Below are 11,383 nucleotides of genomic sequence, written 5' to 3'. Positions count from 1 at the left end.
TTTCTTGTTATTATTATTGTATACTTTAATATTGTTGTCATATTATCATTGTGTATTTATTTTGCATATTATTATTATTACGTTGCATATTTTTTTTATATATATTTTTACATACTTATGTGATTGTTATTATTATGACCTTATATATATTTATGTTATTATTGATTGCATATCTTAAATTGTATATCTAATTTGCATGCATAGGCATTATTGTCATAGCCTTAATTATTTATTGGCATATTTATATTATTATTTAATTGTATAGTTTACATCTTATTATTGTGATCACCTCATATGTTTAGGTGCATATTTATATTACCTTTACCTATCCTTCTTATTGTATATTTGATTACCTATTTAGTTTCGTATTATTACTGTATTTCCATGTTAGATTTTGGTATATTTCCTAATTATCACATGTTTATATATTATACCCATATATATATATATTCACATAATAGATTATAATTTGAATTGTTCCCATAATTTTACTTGATTTGTTTCCAAATTGTATAGTTTACATGTTAATTATAGGATTAGTTTATTATTTCCATATTGTACATATTTTTATTAAGGCAGGTTTGGTATTATTAATATATGCTTATTACTACTAATAGTATTATTGCCATAATTATCATATATATATACACATGTATATTTTTAGAGGTGGGCTGATATTATAAATCTTGGAACGCGGTATTATTCTTACTATCCTTTTTGTGCAAGTATATATGTATGTTAGCATGTATATAGTCACATATTATTTCCATATATTAGGGTACATGCTATTCATTATTATCAAACGTATATATACATGTGTCGAGTTATTAATATTATTATTATTATTATTATTGTAGATCACTACTATTACTATCATTATTATTATTTTATGATCATTTATTATTATTATTATTATTATTATTATTATTATATTTTTGTTATTAAGTATTTTTGATTTTTTTTCTTCCCTATGATTTTATTGCGGGGGTATGAGCCTTCGGGCATCACGTACCCTAAGCTCTGAGGGAATATATATGTATATATATTATCTTTATTTATTTATTATTTTATTTATTTATTTTTTTTACATGTATTTATAAATTCATAAAAAGGAATAATTTAAAGAATTATTAGATTAACTTAGGGATAATTTTAAATTAATTAGGTACCATTCGTAAGAACGGGCGCGTAGGGGGTGCTCGTACCTTCCCCTCGCGTAACCGAACTCCCGATCCCAACTCTGGTAATGTAGACCGATTCTACCCCTAACGGGGTAGTAATCATTTGTTCTAACCGCACTAAAGGTTAGTGGCGACTCCTACACCATATTTTTCTTGAAAATATTAAATTGATTTTTAATTTCGCCGCCCGGGGCACACGCGCTCCCGGGACGCCGCGACAGCTTGGCGACTCCGCTGGGGACTTAGAGAGTCGAGCCATTAATTAATTAGAAATTATCCCAAGTCCAAATTTAATAAAACTTTTAATTACTCCTTATTTTGTGAATATTGTAATTTGTAAATAACTTTGATTAATTGAAAATATTTTACTTCCATAATTTGTAAATAACCAATATTAATTAAAAATATTTTGTTTCCAAATTTCTTTTTTTTTTTTTTTTTGAATAAACATATTAATTGCATATATTGTGTTTCCTTATTTGTAGAATAAATATATTAATAGTAGATATCTTGTTTCCATATTGTTTATAGCATGTGAATAAATGTGGGGATAGTGGGATTAGGATATATTTAAATTCACACACTCTCACGCTCTATACCCGAGCTTTACCTGCTAAGATTAGATAGGGGTGTAATAGCGTTTGTCCCTTCGTAGCTTAAGCTTGATGGGACCCGCGAACCACCCCGCTCAATGCGAGTTTTGTCCGGACCCCTATGGGGGAGGATGAAATTTCAAATTGGGGACCTTTTTGTCAATAGGGATTAAAGCCTACCCACACGTAATTGTCCATAGTTTTCCCTTAATTAGGATAGAGCCATGAAGAAACCCTATAAAATAGGTGTACCTACCCTGGGTTGGGACAGGAGCCACATCCTTCTCCATGTATAGTGTGTTGTATATAAGCTATGAGATACTTTGTATTATATCATACATTTGACATCCATACATACTACTTAGCCAGTATTCTGGAAAAGCCCAATAATGAGACCATGGCCCATCCTTTCAAAAAATGAAGCACTTGGCCCAAGCATTTTAAAATATGGGTTGGCCAAACCCTTTTCAAGTAACTCGGGCCCAATTTTTTGAGAAATAACAAGTATAGGCCCAACCTTTTCCTAAGTAAAAACTCGGTCCAGGCCTGATTTTCAAAATGGGTCAAATCCAGATTTCCATAAATGGGCTTCGGCCTTATTACCCTAAAAATTCGGGCCCATATTTTCTAAACAATCCAAGCCCAAATCCTTTTAAAATTAGGGCCTGATCCCATCATGAAGTATATTGAAGCCCATATTTTAAAATACTTGAGGCCCGAGTGCACACTAAAGTCCACAAGTCCGCACTGAACAAATCCAACCGGTCGACCAACCTAGGTCAACCCCAACCTCAGATCATAATTTGACCCTTCATAAAATCTGAGATACATGAACCGATTGAGGGAAGAATTGAATTTAAATTGTGGCCCATCAATGATTGTCTTGAAATCTCTCATTAGTGGGACTTTTCCTAGAATGCTAACAAAGTAGTTAGTTAGGTTACATTGCATCCATGTATTCATGCGTAATTTCACGCGTAATCATGCACGTTAGGTCACATGCATGTTCATATCTCTATTTGTATGTGTAATTGCACTAGTTACATCCATGCACAAACATACATTGCATCCATGCATTCATACCTATGCATTCACAATTCTAAAAAGGGAAGGTTTTGGTTTGCAGTGCCTAGCCACAGAATTTGTCTGAGCAAGCAACATTGAGACTGTCACGCATCAATACAATACCAGGAGAAGGGCAAAAGAAATGAGTGAACAATTGGAAGGTAGAGTCCTGGGCATAGAACAAGGACAGGAAGAATTGATTGAAAAAATGAGTAAAATTATGGAATTGTTGATGAACAAAGGAAAAGCGGTACAAAATGATTCTGAAACAGATATAGACCCTACTCATCCTCCAGGGTTCACCCTAAATCATGGACAAACATCAGCTCCACCGCCGGGTGTCATGGGGGATCCAATGCCAAATATGCCTCCATTTATCCCAACTGTGCCTGCACAGGGGTTTCCAGTGGCAGGGACTTCCCCCTTAGCAACTCCTGATATAGGGATAAATAGACCTGAGTCTGAGCGTCGTTGTGACGTATTGGAGGAGCGCTTGAAAGCAATTGAAGGGTATAATACATTTGATTCCGTTGACCCTAATGACCTTTGCCTAGTACCAAAGGTCACTCTGCTGCCAAAATTCAAGTTGCCGGATTTTGAAAAATTCGATGGGACCCACTGTCCTCGGACCCACCTGCGCTTGTATTGCCAAAAAATGGCTGCACATACTGATGATGAAAGGTTGATGATGCATTGCTTTCAAGATAGTTTGACTGGAGCAGCTATCAGATGGCATATTCAGCAGGATCGAGCTCGAATTCGTACTTGGAAAGATCTAGCAAATTCCTTCATAGCTCAGTACCGCCACGTGATAGAAATGGCACCTGATCGCATGACCTTACAAAGCATGCAAATGAAACCTAATGAAACATTCAGAGAATATGCATATAGATGGAGGGACATGTCCATCCAAGTGAGCCCTCCAGTGGAAGATAGGGAGGCTATCTCCCTATTCGTGAATACATTGAAAGATCCCTACTTCGGACATCTCCTAGGGGCAACCCCACATGACTTTATGGATATTGTTGCTACTGGAGAGAGAATTGAAACGGCCATCAAAGTCGGAAGAACCAAAAGTGGTGATGCAGAAACTGACCCAAGTAAGAGGAAGAAAGACGAGGAAGCACAGATGATTCAGGGGCATCATTACCAAGAGGGTAAAATCCGGGGGACAAATAAGAATTTTGCCTACAAGCCCATAGTCCATCAGATAGTGCATTCAGGTGCGCAACCCCAAGCAGTTCCCTTCGGACCTAAGCTTATTTCAAGGCAGCTGAGTGTTCAGGACACGGGAGGGAGCCCCCTAATGGAAAGAAAGAGAAAATAAGTTCAACCTATTCCGATGACTTACGCAGAATTGTTCCCGCAATTGGTGGAAATTCAAATGGTTGCACCAATACCAGGATTGTTGCTACAATCCCCTTTCCCAAGGTGGTATGACCCAAATGCTCGATACGAGTATCATTCTGGGGCAATAGGTCATTCAATCGAAAAATGTTGGCATTTCAAGCATAAAGTACAAACCTTAAGAGATTTGGGTCTATTGGCAATTGACGTGGAGGAGCCTATTGTGCAACATTGAAGGAATATTTTGAAGATCAGATCTGTCAAAGAAGTACAACAAGTTTTGAACCAAAGATATTCCGCATATAGTCTGAATAAATGGGTTTACTTTTGACCATGGAAACAGAGAAATACAAGTGGCAAGCTTTTGATTATTCGCCCCCTACGTGGATGCTTTTATCTTCTTTTGTTTTCTTCTTTCTTTTGTGGCAATTTATTAAAGGTTTTGTCTCCGAAATTTCCTTTTCTATCAAAGAAATGAAATTATGCATTTTCGCATATCACTTGCATCGAGAGTTCAATGTCCAAAATTTTGTTTACTCGTGTTTCTTGCTAAGATAAGGAAAATAAAATACCAGTATTCATGAACCAAAAGCAGGTGTTAGTTATGAAAAATTCAAGCTACGAGACGAAAATAAAGCAAGATGAAACAATGTTCGTCACTCCATGAGTTTGAATACTACGAAGAAGTTCTGAAAGCCTCAGTAAAATATGGGTTGGTTCCATGAATCTCATGTCAGTCCGCTAATCAAGTTTTGATCGAATGATAGATGGCCATCTTTGGCCGATCAGTTATCCCTAAAAAGAACCCAATATTGATTTACCATTTGTTAACCCACTTGAGCTTGATTGTTAAACTAATTTTTCTTAAAAGTCAGTTCACCAGAAATTTAACTCGGGTTTGGGTGCCTTAGCATTTGACAAGTCATTTGAGACAATAATCATTATCAAAAGGATGGCAGGCTATTTTTTCTGCTACCCAAAAGAAAGGCAAAAGAGAAACCCCTTGCAAAGCCCTTTTTGAGCCTGAAAAATTTCATTCTTAACCTGTCAAAAGATCACACTCCATACCGGGGCAGTTTTAAGAACATTCTAGATCATGAGTGGGATAATTCTTTTCATATTCTTTCAATTTTCTAGAGGCATATGCTACTACTCTGCCCTGCTGCATTAATAAACATCCAAGTCCCCTCAAACACTCATCACAGTAAATCATGTAACCATCACCTCCTAATGGAATGGTCAATACTGGTGCTGTGACGAGCTTCTGCTTCAATTCTTGAAAGCTTTGCTCACAACTGTTGTCCCATTCAAACTTGACATTCTTCTTGGTTAGTCATGTCAAAGGCCCTGAAAACGCTGAGAATCCCTCTGCAAACCATCGGTAATAACCTATCAGTCCTAAGAAACTAATAACTTCTTGTACGTTCCTTGGGCTGACCCAATTCACCACTGCCCCTATCTTACTGGATTTACAAAAATTCCATCTTTTGATATGACATGCCCAAAACGCAACTTTCTCTAACCAGAATTCATATTTGCTAAACTTAGCATACGATTTCTTTTTCCTGAGCATCTGAAGTACTAGCCTTAGGTGCGTCTCATGCTCCCTAAAACTCCTCGAGTATACAAGTATGCCATCAATGAAAATCACAAAGAACTGGTCTAAATACTAGTAAAATATTATATTCATCAAATCCATGAATATAGCACAATCATTCGTCATACCAAATGGCATAACTAGAAATTCATAATGCCCATACCTGATCCTAAAAGTTTTCTTTGAAATATCCTCAGTTTTAACTTTCACCTGGTGATAACCTGACCTGAGGTCGATCTTGGAATAAACCAGTGTACCCTGAAGCTGATCAAATAAGTCATTTTTACGAGGTACAGGATGCCTGTTCTTAATTGTTACTTCTTTTATTTCCCTGTAATCTATGCACATCCTCATAGACTCGTCCTTCTTCCTTACAAATAAAACTAAAGCTCCCAAGGGCGATACACTAGGTTTGATAAACCCTTTATTCAATAAATCCTGCGACTGATCCTTTAATTCTCCAAATTCTGCTAGAGCCATTCGGTAAGGAGCTTCAAAGATCGGCACTGTCCTTGAATGTAAGTCAATAGTAAAATCTATCTCACAGTCGGGAGGCAACCGAGGTAGTTCCCTTGGAAAGACATCTGAAAACTTCTTAACCACTTGAATAACCTACACTAACTGTGGCAAGGTGCACAAACGTGATCCTATGAATCTGAGTTCCTACTCACTTAGGGGTCTAAAGATTACTTATCTTTAATAGAAACAATGTTGGCATAATTAGCGATTAGCCAATCCACGCCCAATATCACGTCATACCTCCCCATAAGCCTAACACCACAAGGTCGGCTAATAATACTTTCTCCTAAATGCCCAATAATAATAATAATAATAATAATAATCCAGTCGACATAATTACTAACAACTCTACATCTAACAACTGTACCTTAATCCCAAATAATTAAACATATACCAATAATACGAACAAATAAGTGGTACCTGAGTCAAATTAAAAACAATAGCTTATATGGTAAAACAATAAGAGTACATATCAAAATGTCTCTGACAGTCTCAGCATCTCCTGGTCCCGATGGGTAAACCCACACCTGCTCAGTATTTCGCTGCTGACCTCCATAGGGCACCTGGGTATTACCTTGAAGCTATTTGCGAGCAGATGCTCTAATATGCTGCGTATGACAGACTCGTGCTACATGACCCGATCTACCACATCGGTAGCAGACCTTCTTCCCTATTCGCCATTCTCCTGTATGTCTTTTCCAACATTTCAAAAAAATAGGATTGGTCTACCCGCCTAGAACCTCATAGCTCCCTGTCTCCTGCCTCTGACCGCCGCTTGGTCCACCTCTCCTCCTTGGACCTCGGCTGGGTCCCACCTGAAACCCAAAAGGCGTAAGCCTCTTCTTCTGATTCAATTCCATAAACTCCTCCGCCCAAGCATCCTAAATAGAAGGGAAAATGTATTGCTCACAAAAAATTTCTTTAAAACAGTTCCACGTCAAGGTCACTGATACCAGCTTTTGCTCCTCAAGTATCTTCGCCGACATCCACCAACGTTTGGCCTCCCTAGTCATCTTAAACACAACATACAACACCTTATGTTCGTCTGTACAACCAATATACCTTCCATCTCTTGGATCCACTCCTTCGTAGTAATTGCATCATCCCTTCCCATAAAAGTCAGAGGATTCGTACAAATAAATTGCTCAATAGATCAGTCTGAATCAATTGGTGACCAATACTGTCCACCAAGATTCTGCAAAATTTCAGTCATATCCTGTTGACCTATACTACACAATATCCATTCAGAGTAGCTGTCACCAATGCTGAAAGACCCTACATTGCCACTACCTCCATCATTCATGTTGCTACTACTAGGGTCCATCCTTAAAAGACAATAAACATGATTTAGGGACCCTATCCCTATAATTTACGTATCTAATCAAAACTCATATTTTCCCTCTAACTTGAAATTCTTATCCTAATTTAAGATTCAGTCCCACACTTTAGAAACACAACCCGACAATAGTTTACTATGGCTTTCCTAAAATTGTCACCCTAGGAAAGACATAGAAACCATCACGGAAGTCTTGCCTCCAATTGCAGAAAAAAACCTCAAATCCTTTTCCTATACTCTAGTATTGTTTCCGCTGCACTCTAGAGTCAACAGAACCTAGAAACCTAGGCTTTAATACCAAATTGTAACGACCTGCCTATTTTTTCATATATATATATATATATATATTATTTTCCTTTTCCACATAATAACATACATAATAATCCTGCTAAGCTGTCATAGTGGTGATCAACCTAGACCCATGGGTACCAAGGATATATTTGTCATATAACTCTGATACCTATGCAGCGGAAAACATAAAATTACATGCATGCCATAAAACATCAAAAACTATACCATAGTTCTACTGAATCTGTCATTTATATATATACAGTCATCCATAAAAAGACCCAAAAAGTATCCTAGGGTAATCACAAAAAAATATAAAAACCCATCTTACCCTATCTCACCTACTTACCCTCCTAAGAGGGTAGTTCGGCCAACTCCTATTGTTGCGGAGTTTTATCCGCCCTTCTATCTGGATTTCCTAAAATGTTTGCATGGCTAGGGTGAGACACCTCTCAGTAAGGGAGATAAACTAATATCGGTGTGTGGCAACATGAGTATTTTTCGTGATATACATATAAACAGTACATAATTCATAACTGGTATAAACAGTAGTATCATATATTAATAAAACAAGATTTATGAGAACATAGCTTAGCATACTAAATTTATGTATTGCAAAATCATCTTATATAACCATATCATACTTGAATTATTACCTGACTCACTCTAAAAATGAGCAACTCAGAAGTTATCCCAAGTATAGGAGAATGAATGATTTTAGGATTTGTTGACCCAATTTACTGATTGTACCCGATTAAATCTACAATCCTGCCAAACTGGTAGTAAATGACAATCCTAACTTCTGTGGTCTTAGGCCTTATAGATAGAGCAATCCTCATCTTTCACTTTTTCTAATTCCATAATCTCTCGTTTCTTAGACAACGCGACAATAAGAGCCTGTAGACTAGTTTCCTCTTTGACCTCGTATCTGCCTCCACCATCTATCGCTTTAAGAGGCTGTGCTGCTATTGGTGCCGGTTCATGTCTTGTGTTACATTGTTGGGCACTCTTAGCAAAATAATCGAAGAATGATAAAGTCTTCCAGTTCCTTGCTGAAGAACTCCCCATTGCACATAGTCTGGACAAACTATTTACATTCAAGGGTCAAAGCAGTATAAAAATAATTCACTAACCTCCAAGATTTGAATCTGTGATGTGGACATACATTCATCTGGTCCTTGAATCTCTCCCAGCAAGCCTGGAACACTCGTCACCTTTTTGCATAAATCGATTGATCTATGCCTGCAAAAATTGAGTTCTCTGCAACGGAAAAAATTTATACAAAAATTTGTTTTGTATATCAGCCCAACTAAAGATAGAATTAGGCCTAAGAGAATTAAATCACGTCTTAGCCTTGTCTTTCAATGAAAAAGGAAATAGACGCAATCTAATTGCCTGATTAGTGGTAGCCCCATCTATGAATGTAACACATGCAAGCTCAAAATCAGTTAAATGTTGATACGGATTTTCACACTCCATCCCATAAAATTGAGGTAGCACATATATCATTCCAGGCTTAATGTTAAAGTTCTGTGCATTCTCAGGCAATATGATGCAAGATGGTTGTGCAGTTCGTGTAGGCTGCAAAAAATCCATAAGCGTGTGTGGTGCAGGTGCAGCCATATTTATTATTATTATTTTCAAAACTCAATTTTTTCCTTTTTTTTTCTTTTTCTTTTTCATGAGAAAAATTAAAATAACAGGAAAAACACTAGTTTGACATTCCCCAGCAATGGCGCCAAAAACTTGACTCACTTTAAAAATGAGCAACTCATAAGTTATCCCAAATATAGGAGTTCAGTCGTGTAATATTTAGCCCAAAGACCATATTGTCTCCTTAAAGAATGCATTTTAATTCCAAACTCGTGTAATTCCAAAAGAAATTAAGAAAAGAAAAATTTACTGAACATAGTTCAGATTCAGTTTTTTAGGATTTTTGAGGTTTTTACAATAGAATTTAAATTCTAACTAAATATTAAATATGCATGAAATAACTAAAATAAATACCAGATTCAATACCAGAATAATGAAAGAACTAAACTCTGCAATCGTTCAACTAAATAAAAATATTAACTTTAAACGTAAACCTAAGGAAGAATACACTCTAAATAAAAACACCAACTTTAATAATAAAAAAACCCAAAGAAAATAATTAAATCCCTATAAAACTTTAAATAAGAAGACAAATTGAAATTAACAATAATAATGGTCAAATAGGAATTTAAATGCAAGAGAGAGAGAGAGAGAGAGAGAGAGAGAGAGAGAGAGAGAGATTTAAACAAAAAATTATCTAGTAAAACGAAAGTTATTAAATTAAACAAACTATTCTTAAATAAAAATTAATCCAAACTTTGAATAAATTAAAAACTTAACAATAAAATTAATTTTAACAAAATTAAGTTCAAAGAAAGAGAGAGATGAGAGAGTAAGGGAGAAGGGAGAAGAGAGAAGAGAGATAGCCGAAAATCTGAGAGAGGCCGAGAGTCTTCTGTTGTCCTGCACACCGCCGCCTCCCGCTGCTCCCCTTTTCCCCCATAAACCCATCTCCTCCATAAAATATCCTATTCCCCCCCCCCCCCCCCGAATATTTTGCCCTAACTATGTCTCCTCTTGAGATAGGCACATAGGCCATTTTTTTGGTGGCCCAAGACTCATTTTTTCCTTAAGCACTACACACGGCCCTACGCAACAACTTCGCTTTCAAGCCCAATTTTGACCCAGTAAACATTTGAATAAACAAAAGGCTATTTCACAATAAATTGTAGATATCTCAGTAAGCTTTCCAATGCCACTAAATCACACCAATATGATGTCATATGAAAGAGTTGTGATTAAAATACAGAAATATGTTCAGGCTGTCTCCTAGCGAATTTCGAACTTGGATTGTTGCCCACTTTTCATTGCATGACATGGATTCATGTGCATGAAACCCACGTAATCTTCTCACGTGGCACCCGATTCTCTTTTATGTCTCCTTTAATTTAAAAAATTATCATATTGCGTAATACAAATTCTTCAGTTTGTACACACGCACAAGGCTCCAAACAATTGTGTGCATGGCTCATCATTTGCAGACATGTGGCTCACGGTCCGGTCTTCGATATTTAGCTTCATGCACATGACCTTCATTTGAACTCTAGCTCACCTACATGCACGTACATTTTTAATCTCAACTTTAATGTCCAAAAATTATTCTACAATAATAAGTTGCCAAAAATTCGTAAATTATCGAGTAATGATCCAAATAAGTAGCGAATTTTTTTTTTCAAAGGATGGTGTATAGTATGGACAACAAATTTCGAGGACGAAATTTTTATAAAGAGGGGAGAATGTAGAGACCTGAAAATTTTAATTTTTGTAATGATAAAGGAAAGGAGGAAGGGAAAGAGAAGGATAAGAAAAGAAAAAGGAAAGAAATTCTAAAAGGGAATCTTCAAGGCTTCGTCGACAAGAGCCC

The sequence above is a fragment of the Malania oleifera genome, chromosome 12 (assembly GCF_029873635.1).
Source record: "Malania oleifera isolate guangnan ecotype guangnan chromosome 12, ASM2987363v1, whole genome shotgun sequence".
Lineage (NCBI taxonomy): Eukaryota > Viridiplantae > Streptophyta > Magnoliopsida > Santalales > Ximeniaceae > Malania > Malania oleifera.
Note: the sequence above shows the minus strand (reverse complement) of the source record.